The 18,593-nt window shown below is 38.9% G+C and overlaps 1 protein-coding gene across 1 annotated transcript in view; it reads left to right on the top strand.

Moving 5' to 3' along the window:
• The window catches only part of EIF4E3 (eukaryotic translation initiation factor 4E family member 3), a 69,445-nt gene continuing 50,852 nt past the window's right edge, over positions 1–18,593 (top strand). Inside the window, exon 1 of the mRNA XM_017892183.1 lies at positions 1–141. The gene's annotated coding sequence lies outside the window, so the exon portion shown is untranslated. The remainder of the gene's footprint in view (positions 142–18,593) is intronic.

An 18,593-nucleotide genomic window follows, 5' to 3' on the forward strand; every position in this document is an offset into this window, starting at 1 on the left:
GCCAGCCCCGCCGAGGCATCCCGCACCGCCTGGGCCCGGCTGGGCTGGGGGCGCCGACGCAGCAGCCGCGGGGTCGGGAGGCGGCCGGGAGGGAGGCAGGGCCCAGGACGCAAGGTGGCGACAAGTCGCGTTTGGCCCCGGGTAACGGGGGTCCGGCGGCTGCGCCCGCGCTGGGGTCACGGTAGCCGTGCGCGGGGGAGGTTGCCTGGGCTGGCAGGGTCGGGAGGCCTCAGAGGGGGCAGGAATATCTGGAATGAGCCTTCTGCCCGAAGGCTAGGAGTAATTTACGATAGTAATAGTCATCGTAGCCCTAAAACCGCTGATACTCAGGTGCGCACTGATGTGGGTGGCAGTGTGCTGGGGAGCTTGGCAAGCATTATCTCCCTCAACAGTAATAACGAAGTTGGTTCCATCCTTAACCCCACTTTGTACCTCAGGAAGCAGAGGCTTGGAGGTCAAGGGAGTTGAGAGCCGGGAAGTGGCAGAGCTGGGATTGAAATTTCGCTTGGTCTGATTTCCAGTGCTGGACTCACAGCGACTCTGCAGCATCCCCTACTCGCTAACTCATCAGTGATCCCGGTGAAGGACCTATATCAGGGAAAAGAAATGCAGCATTTCATCTTTAAGTGTCTTGGAAGGTGAACTCTATGCCACCTTCCTCCCAGGATATCTATTTTCTGGGTAAGCCTGAAAGGGCAGCCCCTGTTGTGATTCTCAGACACACTGCATTTGTCTCGCAGGACCTTGCACGTGCTGGTGCCTCTGCCTGGACCAACCCCACAACAGGCTTCCTCTCCTTAGGGCCTTCTTCTGACCAGTCTGTCTTATTCTGTATCCCTGCCCTCTAGTCATTTCCTTCTTGGCACTTATAATTTGTCATTATATACTTTCATTTCTTTTTAAAAATCATGCTCTTCTAACTAGTCTCTAAGTTCTTTGAAGGCAAGGGATCATGCCTCGTTTTTGGTACCACTGTGTCCCCAGTGCTTAGCATGGTAAAGCCAGAGTTAGGCAACGCGTTGTTTCTCACCCACACTCATATTTTTTTTCTTCTGTGTGGAAAATTATTTATTGCCTATTGATTACATGCAAGGCAGGCACCTTGATGGGCATTTTCAGGATAGTGCAAGATCATAGAGGGCCTTAATGATCAGGCTGAGCAGTCAAAACTTTAGTCTGCAGGCAGTCAGGAGCCCTTGAAAGCTTTTGAGAAGGGGAGCAATATGACTAGGTGTGCTCCAGGAACATTATTCTGGCAGCAGTGTTTAGGAGGGATGAGAGAGCAGAGCCGGTAAACCTAGTACAGAGCCTCAAACTTTACTATGTGCGGAAATCACTGGGGACCCTGTTAAAATGAAGATTCTGATTTAGTAGTTCTGGAATGGGGCCAGAGGTTCTGCATTTCTAACAAGCTCCTGGGTGAGACTAATGCTGTTGGTCTGCTGACCTTACTTTGAATAGTAAAGCCCTTGGGGACAGTTTGGATTTTTTAAAAAAAATCTAAGTGATTTTTCAAGAAAATCAGCTATTGAGCACCTGACTTGGGACTCCTAAGTAGCCAGCAGCAAGTGGCTGACCAGGCACATCTGTAAATGTATGTTGATAGAAAATAGATTTTGGAGGGTGTATGGGTTAGGAATTGCAGTTTGATATTAGTAGCAAAAAACGTGTAGATGAGTTTATTTTCCTCATGAAAGAAGAAGTCTGGAGGTCAGTGGTTGCTGATACTGATTTATTGGCTCAAGGACTGAATCTCTGAAAGTCTTTTAGCCCTTCCCTCGTGATCACAGTAGGCTGCCGACACCCCAACCATCATTTCTTCATTCCACGCAGAAAGAAGAGAAGGAAAGAGCAGAAATATTCCAGCCATCTAAGTAGGCCTCTCCAAAGAAGAGCTTTCTAGAAGCCCTACATTATAAACAAACACTTAAACATATCATTGGCTATCATTTGAGAGTGAGCACTTGAGCAAGGGAGGGTAGGAAATGATTTCTTATTTCTTTAAAGTTAGACCCACAGCTGTAGAGAATTGGATCCTGCCTTGCTGTGGCCCTTAGCGCTTGGGCTGCCTCTGCCTAGAGGAGGGAATGCCTTCTTAATAACCCACACAAATTCACCAACTCTTGTTGCTTTATGGTAATACTGATGGCAGCCACCTTTTACTGAGCATTTGCTATGTGCCAAGCATTGTGCTAAATTCTCGACGTGTTATTTAGTGTAATCATTATAATGGCCAGATGTAGTATGTACTATTACTATCTTCATTTTGCAGAGGAGGCACAGAGGAGTTAATTTGTTCAGGCTTTCACCACTTACACTTACTTTACACTTACTTGAAAGTAAGTGTAAGAGCTGGAAGTCTGACTTAATTTTATTTATTTTTTTATTTTGAGACAGGGTCACACTCTGTTACCTAGACTGGAGTCAGTGGCATCATCATGGCTCACTGCAGCCTCAACCTCCCAGGCTCAGGCAGTCCTCCTACCTCAGACTCCTGAGTAGTTGGGACCACAGGCTTATACCACCATGCCCCGCTAATTTTTAAAAAATTATTTGTAGAGCCTGGGTCCGGTGGCTCATGCCTGTAATCCCAGCACTTTGGGAGGTCAAGGCGGGCGGATCACGAGGTCAGGAGATCAAGACTATCCTGGCTAACACAGTGAAACCCCGTCTCTATTAAAAAACAAAAAATTAGCCGGGCATGGTGGCGGGCGCCTCTAGTCCCAGCTACTCGGAAGGCTGAGGCAGGAGAATGGCATGAACCCGGGAGGCGGAGCTTGCAGTGAGCCGAGATCGTGCCATCGCACTTCAGCTTGAGTGATAGAGCGAGACTCTGTCTCAAAAAAAGAAAAAAAAAAATTTGTAGAGATGGGGTCTCCCTATGTTGCCCAGGCTGGTCTAGAACTCCTGGGCTCAAGTGATCCCCCCACCTCAGCCTCCCAAAGTGCTGGGATTACAGGTGTGAGCCACCATACCCAGCTGAGGAACTCTGTGTTTAGAATCCATCCTCATGATCTCCACAAACACTACCTCTTCGTTGTAACTGTGAAGAAGGCTTTTGAGTTTATAAAAGCAGTAAACTAACATACACAAACTACTGATGCTCCCGTGCACAGAATTATAACCCCTTTCAAGAGGGATCTAATCCTAGCACTTGAATTTTACTAACAGAGAGGCTCATGAATAGCTGAGTGGGAGGGAGAACCCAGGCCCTCCCACTCCTAGGTCACTACCTTCCGCTTAAAATCTTCATTTTTTTTGTTCTAATGAGCACATGATGTTTGACAAGTCACTTAACCTCTTGGAATCTCAAATGTTTGCCCGTATATGCAATGGGACATTGCACCAAATGATTTCTGAGAGTCCTGGGCTCTGAAGTTGAGTTTTGGTATAAGGAAATGGAAGTTAAATGATTATGTCTCCCAAATGGGGAGAGATTTATTTTTCAGAAAAGGACACAAAAGAAGAGACAGTATTAGTTCCTTATAATTTAAAATTTTCTGTGTTTTCTGTTTCTATCTACAGTTGAAAATGCTGCTCTTCAGGTTTGGTTTAGTCATTTTCCCAGGCTCAAATGGCAGAAGCAGCAGTAGAAAATATATAAATCATGGTTCTCTCGCAGCATTTATATGCCTACTTCTGTCATTATCAACATTTGTTCAGTAGATTAATACTTAAGGGAAAACTAGTAACATTTCATTGGCCAGGATCAATGTATTTTCCTTTTACTGTTTCTAGGAAGCTGCAGGCAAGAATTTTAAATACCTTCTTAGGCACCAAATTGCATGCCTTCATCTCAAAGCAAAACAGCTCTACGAGATCTTTTCCTATAAGAAAATTTCTATTCTTATATAATCAAATTGTTCCTTTTGGACATAGATAGAAACATAAGTATTTCCCACCCCCACTCTCCAAACCATTTATGTCCCTTCTTGGATGTACATATAGATGGTGTGATTGGTACTAGAAATCCTGACTGTTCAGAGAAACTGGTTGGCACCCTTTGGTAGATACAGTCAAGGTCTTGGGTTCCCCAATCATGAGGTCCAGTCTGGCTAGTGTATCCTGTTTAACCTCAGGCTTCTGGCCGGTCACCTGCCAATAGGTACATTAAACACCAAGTTAGAGAAGGTTGGTATGACTTAACTCCATCCCAACTCTTAGAAAAAATGAACCAAAGTCTAGGCCCAGTGGGTGTTGGATTATCAAAGGGCAGCACTCAAGTTGACCTCTTCATGGGACGAAGTCATAACTTTGATGATGAAAATGGGTCTTGTGGTGAGGACCACTCTGGTTCATGTCCAAGTTCCACCAATGACTACCTGTGCATTGGTGGTAGTGGTACATGAACCAGATTGTACCTAACTGTAAAGAGCCTAGACTTTGGCTCATTGGGCAAGTCTCTTGCCTACTCTGAACATCTGAATATCAAAAGCCCATTGTGGGAAGACTCAATTAAATGAAATTCATTTACAAAGAGTGTAGCACAAGGTGTGCACACAGGTCGTGTGCAATAAATGGTTAACTACACTTATGCATATTTGTTCTTACCTAACTATGTAAATGTCTTGGCTAACCATGATTTAATTGACTTTTATATTTCCCACCTCAGCTTAACCCAGCAGGATGCCCTGTACACAGTAGGTTCTCAATATGTATGTGGCACGTATGAGTGTCAGTCTGTATAATCAAGAGTGCAAAAAGTGCAGCTGCTTTCTAGAAATGTAATTTCTGACTCTGTGTTGCCATTTTGTCTTGCTGGTGGGGGAAAAAAAGGTAGCCTTAGTGCGTCTTGGGTTTCATCATGGGTCCTTGCTTTCTCGGAATATACTGTAGTTTCAGGCAAGTGCCTAAATTGCCTGGTATATGGTCATTCAGGATAGTGCGTGCATGTGTGTGGTGGGTATCCCTTCTGATATTTCATCAGTTGTTGGCATATTGTTCCTGTTCTTCCAAGCCATTGTGGTTTGGTGACTCTTAGCTGCCTTGTGCCATGCTTGTGGTGTGAGAATCTGGGCTGAGGATGCATTTGATATTAGATGCATCCACAGGCATTCTTCTCAGCAGTATGTCTGAGAAACTGGGTGCAGCTCCCCTCTCTCTGAGTACCCTTTTCTTGTCTTCTCCTACCTTCATCTCCAATGACTCCCTATCTATTCTGGAAGAGGGTGAAAACCTAGTTCTTCCTTGTTCTTCTGGACAATGTAATTACAGTCATTCCTCAGTATAAACAAGGAATTCGTTCCAGGGCCTCCGTGTGCACCCGAATCCATGTATACTCAAGTCCCATAGCCAGCCCTGCAGAACCTGCATATATGAGAAGTCAGCTCTTCATATGTGCAGGTTTCACATCTCTCAAATACTGTATTTTCCATCCTATTTTGATTGAAAAAAAAATCACATGTAAACCAACCCATGCAGTTCAACCCATGTTGTTCAAGGGTCAACTGGAATCAATTTCCCTGGGAAGCTGTGTTCCCCAAATTCAGGTGTTTGGAAAAAACAAAAGCCAGGAAGCCACCTTGCCATAAACCTCTCCTGGTCAAGGAAGCTCAGAGCCTGCTATCCACTTGAATGTTGAGAAGGAAAGGGAAAAATAGAGGAAGAAAAATTATCACTGTATATCTCAAAATATTGTGCTTGCTGTCTGTGTTTGTTGAATGAATAACTGAATATCTTTATGTGTATATGTATAGCATATTGTCACACGTCATTTAAGCAAAATATGTTTAGTGAAAACTCTTTAACAGTTGGTTTTCTTTCTCCACATGCAAGAGAATGAAGTTGCGCCCCAACCTCACACCATATATTTAAAAAAATTCAAAATGAATGATAGACCTAAGAGTCAGGGCTAAAACTATAACAACTCTTAGAAGAAAATATAGGAGTAAATGTTCATGACTTTACATTAGGAAGTAGTTTCTTGGATATGTTCCCAAAAGGACAGGTGACAAAAGAAAAAAAATACATAAATTAGATTTCATTAAAATTTTTAAAGTTTGTGCTTCAATAGACACCATCAAGAAAATGAAAGGCCCGCCTTCAGAATGGGAGAAAATGTTGTCAGATAATGTGTCTGATGGGGGACTTGTATCCAGAATGTATAAAGAACTCATAACTCAAAAAAGACAACCCAATTTTAAAAATGGGCAAAGACTTTAAATATGCATTTCTCTAAAAAGATATGTAAATGGCCAATAAGCACATGGAAAGATACTTTGCATCATTAGTCAATAGGACAATGCAATTCAAACCATCTGAGATACCACTTCATATCTACTGTGGTGGCTATTACAAAAATGTAGATGGTAACAGGTGTTGGTGATGACATGGAGGAATTGGAACCCTCATGATGCTGTTGGGAATGGAAAGTGATACAGCTGCTTTGGAAAATCATTTGGCAACTCCTCAAAAAGTTAGACATAGAGTTACCTTATGACCTAGCCATTTCACACCTAGGCATTTACCCAAGAGAAATGAAAACATGTCCACATGAAAACTCATATGTAAATGTTCATAACAGCATCATTCCTAATAATCAAAAGGAGAGAGCAACACAAAGGTCCATGAATGAATGGATGGATAAATAAAATGTCATATATCCCTACAGTGGAATGCTATTCACTCATAATAACAAGTACTGGTACGTGATGCTCCAACATAGATGAACCTTAAAAACACTGTCCTCAATGAAAGAAGCCAAACACAAAAGACCACGTATTGTACAAATCCATATATATGAAATGCCCAGAACGGGTAAATCCATAGTGATAGAGAGTTGGTTAGTAGTTGCTGGGAACTGGGGGAAGGATTGGAGAGTGTCCGCTAATGGGTCCAGAGTTTTTTGGGGGTGATGAAAATGTTCTAAATTTAGGTAATAGTGATAGTTCCACAACTCTGGATATCCTAAGAAAACAGAATTATAAAAAAAATTCATATGAAAGTGAGGTCACCTCTGTGACCTTCGGAGGTGTCTTTATTAAAAGATGGATAGGAACCTGGCAAGTAACATGAACTCCTAGTTATGAACTCCTAGTTATGAACTCCTGGCAAGTAACATGAACTCCTAGCTTTCTGAGTGAGTGCAGATTCTTCAGGTGTGATTTCTTGTGCTCTTACCTGAGGCTGGCCACAGAAAAAAGTCATGCCTTGCCATATGATCATGTGCACAAGGATTGCCCCCTTTGGTGGGCCTTAGCATTTATGTGCTTTTGGGGCTTTGTTTAGGTAAACCTGGGAAGAGAGACTAAGAAAGTTTTATTTAATCAATAGCTTTATATTACAGCATAGCCTCTGGAAAAGCTGTCATTTTTTAGATCAAAAAATGCACTAAGCTATTCTGCATATATGATTACTAATTTACTCCTACAGAATCCCCTACCCCAGTTTTACAGATGAGGAGCCTTGAGTTTTAAAGCAGTTAACCATAGTCTGTGGTCACATGGCACAAAGTAGAAGAGCAAGGTAAAATTCCAGTCTGTCTGGACTGAAAGCCTGAATTCTTTTTTTTTTTTCTTCTTTGAGACAGAGTCTCGCTCTGTCACCCAGGCTGGAGTGCAGTGGTGTGATCTCAGCTCACTGCAAGCTCCGCCTCCCGGGTTCACGCCATTCTCCTGCCTCAGCCTCCCGAGTAGCTGGTACTACAGGTGCCCGCCACCACGCCTGGCTAATTTTTTGTATTTTTTAGTAGAGACAGGGTTTCACTGTGTTAGCCAGGATGGTCTCGAGCTCCTGACCTTGTGATCCACCCGCCTTGGCCTCCCAAAGTGCTGGGATTACAGGCGTGAGCCACCGCGCCCGGCTGAATTCTTAATAAATATGTACAGAGAGCTTTGTCAACTAATATATAATTGAAGGAAAACCTATCGGGATGAAAGAAGTGTTAAACTGGGGTTGTATCTGCTAGTACAGAATTGAGGAAAACCATTATGCTAACAGCATAGGTGGCAGTATTTTAACCACCTGAAAATAAACACTTTCAATATTGAAAAGAAACAAGGAGTCTACACTAATATGTTATCACTATTTAAAATGCCAATATTGATATTTCTATAATGGTTTTCTAAGCAAGTCATAGCAACGGCTCCAAGTGAGAAAAGGCCTTTTTAAAAAATGTGGCCCCTCTCTTTTGCATTATATTTACTAGCTGTTTAAACTCCCTCTAGTGGTTAAGTCATGTTGTGATCCTAAATTTTGCATTGACAGACTCAGTGCAGCTACCAGGACTAGGGTGCTACTGGGAGTGCCAAAGATAACAGGATCAAACCTATTCCTTAAGCATTCTTTTCATGTGCATGGAATCATGGTATGAATATTGTATATCAAAGCTACTACTGCTATAATCCTTGCCTTCATCTCCTTTCTCTCTTATTTGATCGAAAATCAAATAGTGCGTCGATTATTGATACTTTCTACTCTAGAGAATTACAGTGAATATACTTTATAAGGTGGAGATTTTTGGGGTACATCCATATAAAATGTTCTGAACTATGGAACAGGGGCCTGTAAGACACATCTTTAAGGATGTACCTACTGTTTCTTGAATTGCTAGTTTACCTATTATGCAATGGCTTCCTTGTAATAAAATATGAATGTTTGGCTCTTTTAAATGCCCACCCTCTATATACATACACCTCCCACCTCTCACACGCACATAAATTCTTCCTATGCCACCAGCACCAAGCTTTGCATTGGGTTTTTATTTAGATGAGGTAGATACTCTTTCATTTGCAGAATTGTAACAGTTGTTGAGGAGAGCATCTGTAAAATAAATCTTAGAGATAAAGCAGACAGATTTTATGATAAAACAAATCATATAAAAAGTAAGACTTGGACTCGATTCTCCTTAGACTCCCATGTGAACTTGCAGAGGTCTGATTTCCATATCTCAAACATTTGGGATAAACAGCTGCATTTCTCAGAAAAACCCCTGCTACCACCCTTCCTTCATTCTCTTACTTCATCTGGTCTGGACAGCTCCCTGCACAGCTTCCAAAGCATGCTCTTCTCTTCTCTCCCTATGAGACTTCCTGTTTCCTGGAATGAACCCATATCTTTCTCTTTCTCGTTTTATTATTTTGTTTCATTTCAAGTGGTGTACATACATTAGTAGCTTCCTGAGAAAGCTGCTTTGGACATAAATTTTTTATTTTTTATTTTATTTTATTTTTTTGAGATGGAGTCTCGCTCTGTCACCCAGACCGGAGTGCAGTGGCGCAATCTCGGCTCACTGCAACTTCCACCTCTCGGGTTCAAGTGGTTCTCCTGCCTCAGCCTCCTGAGTAGCTGGGACTACAGGTGCATGACACCATGACCAACTAATTTTTCTACTTTTAGTACAGATGGGGTTTCACCATGTTTGTCAGGCTGGCCTCAAACTCCTGACCTTGTGATCCACCCTCGTTGGCCTCCCAAAGGGCTGGGATTACAGGCATGAGCCACCGTGCCCAGTCAGAGATGAATATTTTAAGACTTTTTACATATCTGAAAATGCTCTTACTTTACTTTCTTCGTACTTGATAGTTTGGCTGGGAATAGAATTCTACTGGTTTGGCAATTATGACCAATGATATTGGACATTTTTTCATGTGCTTATTTGCCATCCACCTATCTTCTTTGCTGATGAACCTGCCATATTTTTTCAATAAATCATTTATTTTTCTTATTACTGACTTTTGGGAGTTCTTTATGCATCCTGGAAAGAAGTTCTTTTTGAGATATAAGATTTGGAAATCTCATTTGCCCCTGGTTTGTGGCTTGTCTTTTTATTCTTTTAATAGTGTCTTTTGAAGAGCAGAGATTTTAATTTTGATGAAGTTCAGTTTATCAATTTGAATTATTTTATGAATGATGCTTTTAGGTCATATCTGAGAAATTCTTGCCTAAACCATGGTCATGAAAATTTTCTCCTATGTTTTCTTCTAGAAGTTTTATGATTTTAGGTTTTTTATAGTTAGTTTTATGTTCCAGATTAATATTGTAAATGGTATGAGGTGGATTGAATTTCAATGGATTGAAATTCATTTTTTTAATATATGGATCTTCAACTGTTCCAGCACCCCTTGTTGAAAAACTTATTGCACCTTTGTCAAAAACAAATTGTTCATATACATGTGGGTCTCTTCATGGACTCTTTATTCTGTTGAATTTATGTGTCTGTCTATCTTGATGTCACACTGTATTCATTATTGTGGCTTTATAATAAGCCTTAAAATCAGGGAGCATTATTCTTCCAAATTGTTCTTCTTTTTCTAGTTGTTTTGGCTGGTCTCAGTCGTGAGCATATAGATATGTGTTTTAGAATCAAGTTATCTAATTCTACGATAAGGCCTACTGGGATATTAATTGGGGTTGTGTCTAGATCAGTTTGGGGAGAATTGATGTCTTAACAATACTGCATCTTCCTATACAAAAACAAGGTATATCTCTTCATTTCTTTAGCTCTTCTTTTATTTCTCTCAGCAGTCTTTTGTACTTCCCAGTGTAGTTCTTGTATATCTGGTGTCAGAATTATCTGTCAACATTTTTTATTTTTGATACTTTTATGAATGGTATTTTTTAAATTTTAATTGTTCACTACTACCATAAAAGAATATAATTGATTTTGTATATTGACCTCATATTTTGAAACTTTGCTAAACTCACTTACTTCAGTTTTTTGGGGGTAAATTCCATCAAGTTTTCTACATAGATGTGCATCTTGTCTAGAATAGATAATGTTACCTTTTTTTCAGTCTAGATGCTTTTTTATTTCTTTTTCTTGCCTTGTTGCACTGGCTAGACCTTTAATACAATGTTAAATAGAAGTGACAAGAGCTAACCTTATCGGTCTCTTCTCTCATTTTAAAAGGAAAGCATTGTTTTATTCAGTTTTCACCATGAAGCGTGATGTTAGCTGTGGATTTTTATAGGTGCCTATAGATGAGGAAGTTCCCTTCCATTCCTACTTTACTGAGAGGTTTTTGTTTGTTTGCTTGCTTTAAAATCAGCAGTGAATGTTGGATTTTGACAAATGCTTTCCATATATCTATTGAGATAACCACACTGATTTACATTTTTAGTTTGTTAAATAGAAAATTATATTGATTGACTTTCACATATTAAGCCAACCTTGCATTCCTTAGATAAATATGACTTGGTCATGAACTACTATCCTTTTTGTATATTCTTGTATTATACTTGCTAAAATTTTGTTTTGAATTTTTACATCTATATTCATGAGGGTTATTGATCTCTAGCTGTTTTTCTTTTTTTCTTTTACTGGCTTTGTCTGGTTTTTACTTCAGGATGAAGGTGATCTAAAAGAATGACTTGGAATGTATTCTCTCCTTTTCAATTGTTTTTTAAAAGTTTATGTAGAATTTTTTTCTTTAGTGTTTGGTGGAATTTACTAGTAAAACTATTTGAGCATGGAGTTTTCTTTGGGGAAGGTTTTAACTATATATTTCATTTATTTTATAGATATATGGCTGTTCAAGTTATATATTTTACCAAGGACATTTTGATGGTTTATATCTTTAAAGGAATTTGTCCATCTCATCTGTGTTACAAGTTCATTGGCATAAGTTGTTAATAGCATTCCCTTGTTATCTTCTACATAGCTATAACATAAAATCAGTATTGATATCTTCTGTGTCATTTCTGATATTGGTACATTTTTCCCTGAATAGTTGTGCCAGAAGTTTATCATTTTTTTCAGTCTCAAATAACCAGATTTTTACTTTCATTGATGTTCTCTACTGTTTTTCTGTTTTCTGTTTCATTGGTTACTGCTCCGATATTTATTATCTCCTTTGATCTATTTAATTTGCATCCTATTTGCTTTTATTTTCTAGTTTCTTAACACAGAAGCTGAGTCCATCTATTTGAGATCTTTACTTGGGCTTTTGTGTTAGAAATTTTCCCCTAAGAACTGTTTTGGTAGAATTCCATGAATTTGATAGATTTTTTTTTATATTCATTCATTTCAGAATACTTCCTAATGTTCCTTTTGATTTCTTTTTTGATCCATGAGTTATAGAGAAGTGTGTTATTTAGTTTATAAGTATTTGGGGGACTCCCAGAGATCTTGCTATTACTAATTTCTAATTAAATTCCACTGTATCAGAGAACATACTTGTATGACTTGAATTCTGTTACGTTTATTAAGACTTTTTGACCCAGAATATGGTCTATCTTGGTAAACTTTCCGTGTACCCTTGAAAAGAATGTGTTTTGTATGGTTGTTGGGTGAAATGTTTTATAAATGTCAGTTGGGTCAAGATGGTTGATAGTGTTGTTGAAATCTTTTATATTCTTACTAAATTTCTGTCTGCTTGTTCTAGCAATTATTGAGAGATGAGTGTTGAAATCTCTTGACTAAAATTCTGGATTTGTATTTCTCCCTGCCCTTCTAACAGTTTTTGTTTCATGTATCTTGGGGCTCTGTTATCAGGAGTAAAAAAATATTTAGAATGATTATATCCTCTTGATGAATTGACTCATTTATATTACTAATCAACCTTCTTCATTCCAAATAATATTCTTTGCTCTGGAATTTACTTAGTGTGATATTAATATAGCCTCTCCAGCTTTCTTTTGATTAGAATTAGCAAAATGTACCTTCTTTTTTTACTTTAAAAATTATTTCATTGTAGGATATGCTCATAACATCAAGCTAAGGATCAATGTAACTTCTAATTTTGCTTACAATCTATGCCTGGGATTCTAGGGTGTGTGTGTGTGTGTGTGTGTGTGTGCGCGTGCATGTGCATGTGTATGTGCATGGATGTGTTTTTTTGTTTTTATTTTATTTTATTTGAGATGGAGTCTCACTCTATTTCCCAGGCTTGAGTGCAGTGGTGCAATCACACCCACTGCAACTTCAGCCTCCTGGTTTCAAGCCATTCTCTTGGCTCAGCCTCCCAAGTAGCTGGGACTACAGGTGAATACCACCACACCTGGCTAATTTTTTGTCTTTTTAGTAGAGATGGGGTTTCACCATGTAAGCCAGGATGGTCTTGATCTCCTGACCTCATGATCCGCCCAGCTCAGTCTCCCATAGTGCTGGGATTACAGGCGTGAGCCACCGCGGCTGGCCGGGATGTGTGGTTTTTAATGAATTTTCACAATTCTTTTGTTCCTTTAACAAGTTTTCTCCTATATTCCTGGATAATAGTAGGTGATCAGTAAATATTTGGTTGTTTTGTTTTGTTGTTTTTTGAGACAGGATCTTGCTCTATCATCCAGGCTGGAGTGTAGTGGCACGATCTCAGCTTATTGTAACCTCCGCCTCCTGGGCTCAGGTGATCCTCCCACCTTAGCTTCCCAAGTAGCTGTGGCTACAGGTGTGCACCACCATGCCCGGCTAATTTTTGTATTTTTTGTGGAGACGGTGTTTTGCCATGTTGCCCAGGCTGATCGCAAACTCCTGGACTCAAGCAATCCACTTGCCTTGGCCTCCCAAAGTGCTGGGATTGCAGGCAGGAGCCACCATGACTGGCCAATATCTGTTAAATGGAATGTTTGTGTCTACTACATGCAGAAAGAAAAATGCACACTCTGTCCTTTACTTTAATCTATTATTGCCTTTATATTTAAAGTGCATTTCTTGTAGGCAGCATTATTGTTGGTTCTTGCTTTTATATTCAACCAAATAATGGCTGAAATTCAATTGGGAATATTTAAACTGTACATTTAGCGTGAATATTAATATGGTAACATTTAAATCTGTCATCTTGCTCTTTGTTTTCTATTTGTCTTAACTGCTCTTTGCTTCCTTTTTCCTATTTTTAAGCTTTCTTTTAGATTAATTAAATATTACTTATGATTTCTTTTTATCTCTTTTGTTGGATTATTACCTATAATTCTTTGTTATTTTAGTGCTTTATTTAGGATTTACAGTGTACATTTTTAACTTATCACAGTCTACCTTCAAGTGATATTATACCTCTTCATATACAGTATAACAATTTACAGTGGCATATTCTCACTTCTCCCTGCCAACTTCTGTGCTATTATTGTCATAGACTTTTCTTTTATTCATATTATAAAGTCCATAGTACATTGTTATTATTTTTATTTAAACAGTCCATTATTTTTTAAAGAGATTTAAAAAATACTAAAATTATCTTACGTTTTACCCATGTGGTTATCATGTCCAGTGCCCTTTCTTTCTTTCTGTAAATCTACATTCCCTTCTGGCATCATATTCCTTCTTCTTGAAGGAATTCCCATGACATTTCTTTTTTTTTTTCAGACAGGGTCTCACTCTGTCACCCAGGCTAGAGTGTAGTGGTGCCATCATGGCTCACTGCAGCCTCAACCTCTCAGGCTCAGGTGATCCTTCCACCTCAGCCTCTTGAGTAGCTGGGACTACAGCCATGCGCCACCACACCTGGCTATTTTTTTAATTTTTTGGTAGAGACAGGGTTTCACCATGTTGCCCATACTGGTCTGGGGCTCATGGCCTTAGGGGATCCTCTGGCCTTGGTCTCCCAAAGTACTGGGATGACAGGCATGAGCAACTACTCCCAGCCTGTGACATTTCTTATACTGGTAAGAAATGGTAGTGGATACTTTCAGCTCTTGCATATCTGAAAACATCTATATTTCTGGGTTTTTTTTTGTTTGTTTGTTTCATTGATTTTCTCTATTATTTTTCTGTTTTGATTTTATTGATTTCTGCTTTTTATTTTCTCTTCCTTATGCTTGCTTTGGGTTTACTTTGCATTTCTTTTCCTAGTTCCTTAATGTAGGAATTTCGGCTGTTGATTTGAGACCTTTCCTCTTTTCTAATGTAAGCATTTAGTGCTGTAAGTTTCCCTCTCAGTAGTACTTTAGCTGCATCTGAATGCTTTAATATGTTGTATTTTCATTTTCATTCCAGGTCTATGTATCTTTGAATTTTCTTTGAGACTTCCTTTTTAACTCATATATATACTGTTTAATTTTCAGGCATTTGGACATTTTCCGGTTCTTTTTCTAGTATTGATTATACATTTGTTAAGTTTTGTTTTATGGTTCAGAATGATGAATATTCCATGAACTCTTGAAAAAAAATTGTGCTCTGCTAAAGTGCTATATATGACAAATAGATCCTGTTGTCTGATTTTGTTGTTCATTTCTTGTATACCCTTGCTGATGTTTTATCTAGCAGTTCTATCCATTGTTGAGAGTGGGCTGTTGAAGTTCCCAGCTATAATTTTCTATTGCCTATCTCTTTTCAGGTCTGTGAAGTTCTGCTTTGTGTATTTTGAGGCTGTGTTGTTTGGTGCACACATATGTAGGATCATTATGTCTTCCTGGAGGGTTCCTTCGTAATTATGTAATGTCCTTTTCTGTCTCTTACTCTAAAATCTGCTTTATTTGCTATTAATATAGCTACTCGTAACTTTGTTGGGTTATTGTTACATGATATCTCTTTTTTCATTTTTTTCCCTTTCAACCTACCCACATTGTTGTATTTGAAGTGAGTTTTTATAAATAGCGTTTTGTTGCATCACGTTTTTTTTTGCTGTTGTGTATTTGCTTGTTGTTTAATCCACTCTACCTGGTGCAGGTAAAAGTCTAAGCTTCTCACTTGGCCTTGCTGGCTTAGGTAGGGGAAGGATCACAGTTTTTTCTGTTGCATTTGGCTGGCATAGTTATGTCTAAGAGTTTTCTGTCTTGCAAGGCTGCTCCTTTGGCTAGAGAAACCAGACTTTTCTTGTCTATGCTCATTAGCATTTTCAGGTTGCCAGCTTCTCCATCTCTGAGTCTAAGAGATATGAGACAAAAAGAAAACCCAGGGAACTTATTACTGTGTTGTTCCTTAACCTAACTGCTATACCGCCTTTTGGCCTCTTTCAGAGTCTTCTTATGTTTGTTTTATATAATGTTCAGGGTTTTTCACTATACTTTGTGGGAGGAATTGAGAAAGCATGTCTTATTCCATCTTCCTGGCAGAGAATCTTCTCCATCATTTTTGAATAGATATTTCACTGAGTAGAGAATTCTAGGTTGACAGGTTTTTTCTTCTTTCAGTACTTTAGAGAGTTTGTTCTGTTATCATCTTGGTTGTATCATTTCCTATGAAAAAATATCTCTGTTTTGTGTGTGTGTGTGTGTGTTTTTTTTTTTTTTTTTTTTTTGGTAGAGATGAGAGTTCTCGCTGTGCTATGCTACCCAGGCTGGTCTTGAACTCCTGGCCTCAAGCAATCCCCCTGCCTTAGTCTCCCAAAGTGCTGGGTTTATAGATGTGAGCCGCCACACCCAGCCTAATTCTTACTTTGTTCCTCTGTATATAATGTATCTTTTTTTCTGCACTGTAGCAGTTTGATTATACCCTGCCTTGGTGTGATTTTCTTCATGATTTTTGTGATTAGAGTTCATGGAGATTCTTGAATCCAAGGGTTTATTCCTCTTGAACAGCCACTCTCCAAAAGCAGGTGACTCAACCAACTTTACGGTAAAAATTAGAGAGCTATTAATTTGTAGTTGAACTGTGATATTTTCCAGGTTCTAAATTGTTTATTTAGTAGGTGGTCATATGTTTTGTACACCAGATATTCAAGCACCTTCTGCCACAGTGCTCTGTTTTGAACATTTAGGGCATAACTTGAATATTTTCATAAGTCAAAGACTCACCTCATTTTCCAGATGATAGAGATGACTTCGGAGAAGTGAAACGTTTCCTAAAGTTTCCTGAAGTTGCAACTATTAGGAGCACAGGCAGACTTAGGGTTTGAACTCCATACCTCTTGCTGGGTGATGATGGGAATGTTATTTAACCATTTTGAGCCTCCAGTGTGTAAAGTGGGAGATGATAATCATACTTATTAATATCTCATCAGGTTGATATGTGGATTAGATGAGAATAGTTAAGGATTCACAAAATGGTAGCTGTTGTTGCTGTTGATATTTTTCTTTAATAGACTTTCTTTTGTAGAGCAGTTTCAGGTTCACAGCAAAATTGAGTGGAGGGTACTAGGAGTTTTCCATGTATCCCATCCTCACGTATGCATAGCCTTCTCCATTATCAACATCCCACACCAGATGGGTGCATTTTTATAATCAAGGAGCCTACATTGACACATCATTATCAACCAGAGTCTGTAGTTTACATTAGGGCTCACTCTTGGATTTGTACATTCTATGGGTTTTGACGAGTGTCCAATGACATGTATCTGCCATTAGAGTATCATTCAGAGTAGTTTTATTTTTATAAAAATCTTTGCTCTGCCTATTCATTCCTTCCTCTTCTACACCTGAACCCCTGACAACCACTGATCCTTTAACTGTATCCATAGTTTTGCCTTTTCTAGAATGTTATATTAGTTGGAATCATACAGTATGTAGCTTTTCAGATTGGCTTCTTTCACATAGTAATATGCATTAAAGTTTCCCCAATGTCTTTTCGTGGCATAATAGCTCATTGCTTTTTAGCAGTGAATAATACTCCATTGTCTGGAAGTACCATGGTTTACTGATCTACTCACTGCTAAAGGACATCTAGTCTCCTTTCAAGTTATGGCATTTATGAATGGAGCTGCCATAACCATCTCTGTGTGGGGTTTTTTTTTTTTTTTTTTTTGTGGACATAAGTTTTCAACTCAATTGGGTAAATACCAAGGAGTATAATTGCTGGATTGTATGGTAAAATTATGTTTAGTTTTGTAATAAACTGCCAAACGGTCTTTCAAAGTGGCTGTACCATTTTGCATTCTTATTAGCAATGATTGAGAGTTCCTGTTGCTCCACATCCTCACCAGCATTTGGTGTTGCCAACGTTTTAGGATTCAGACATTCTAATAGGTGTATAGTGGCATCTCATTGTTTTAATTTGCAGTCTCCAGTGACATATGATATTAATCATCTTTTCATGGTGCTTATTTGCCATCTGTATATCATCAGCAAGATGTTTGCTCAGGTCTTTTGTCCAATTTTAAAATCACGGTGTTCATTTTCTTATTGTTGAATTAAAAAATTTCTTTGTAGATTTTGGAGCTATTGGTATTTTTATTTGAATTATTATTATCTTAAGTGCTCAGACAAGAGTTTCATTGAAACCTCAGCATTTTAACCAACAAAACATGAAAATGTTTTCTTCTTATTTTTTGGAGGGAGGTAGAGAAATGATCTTCACTTGAAAAAATAAAAATGAAAAGATGTTCTCCTAGGTTACTTTGATCCAGAAAGAACTTCAGGCTGCCTCTTAAGTAGAGCTGTGACTTCATGGGCCCTCCATGCTGTAATACCCTCCCCATAAAATTAGTTTGTGCCATGTGTTTTTCAACGGTTGCCTTATTGAGGAGTGGGAAGTACCTGCTTAGCACAGTATTGCCTTTCTTTGTTAGGAATCTGTGGATCCACAGGGTGCTCTGCTGTTATCAGGGTGGTGACATTACACCTATTAGCAAGTCTCCTCAACTTGCAGAGAACTGCTCTGGCCTGGATCATTCTGTAGAAAAACTAGTTACTAATGCTATTGAAGAAAATATGTCCCATGATAGATGGAGGTATTATATTATCTGATTTCCATTCTCCCACCCTTCACTGTGCGTCAATAGATTTATATCATGGGATTCTATTTTCATTTTATGTCTTTTTATTTACGCACCAATTCTTTTGCAAGT

Source organism: Rhinopithecus bieti, unplaced genomic scaffold, assembly GCF_001698545.2.
Source record: "Rhinopithecus bieti isolate Rb0 unplaced genomic scaffold, ASM169854v2 scaffold_21542, whole genome shotgun sequence".
Lineage (NCBI taxonomy): Eukaryota > Metazoa > Chordata > Mammalia > Primates > Cercopithecidae > Rhinopithecus > Rhinopithecus bieti.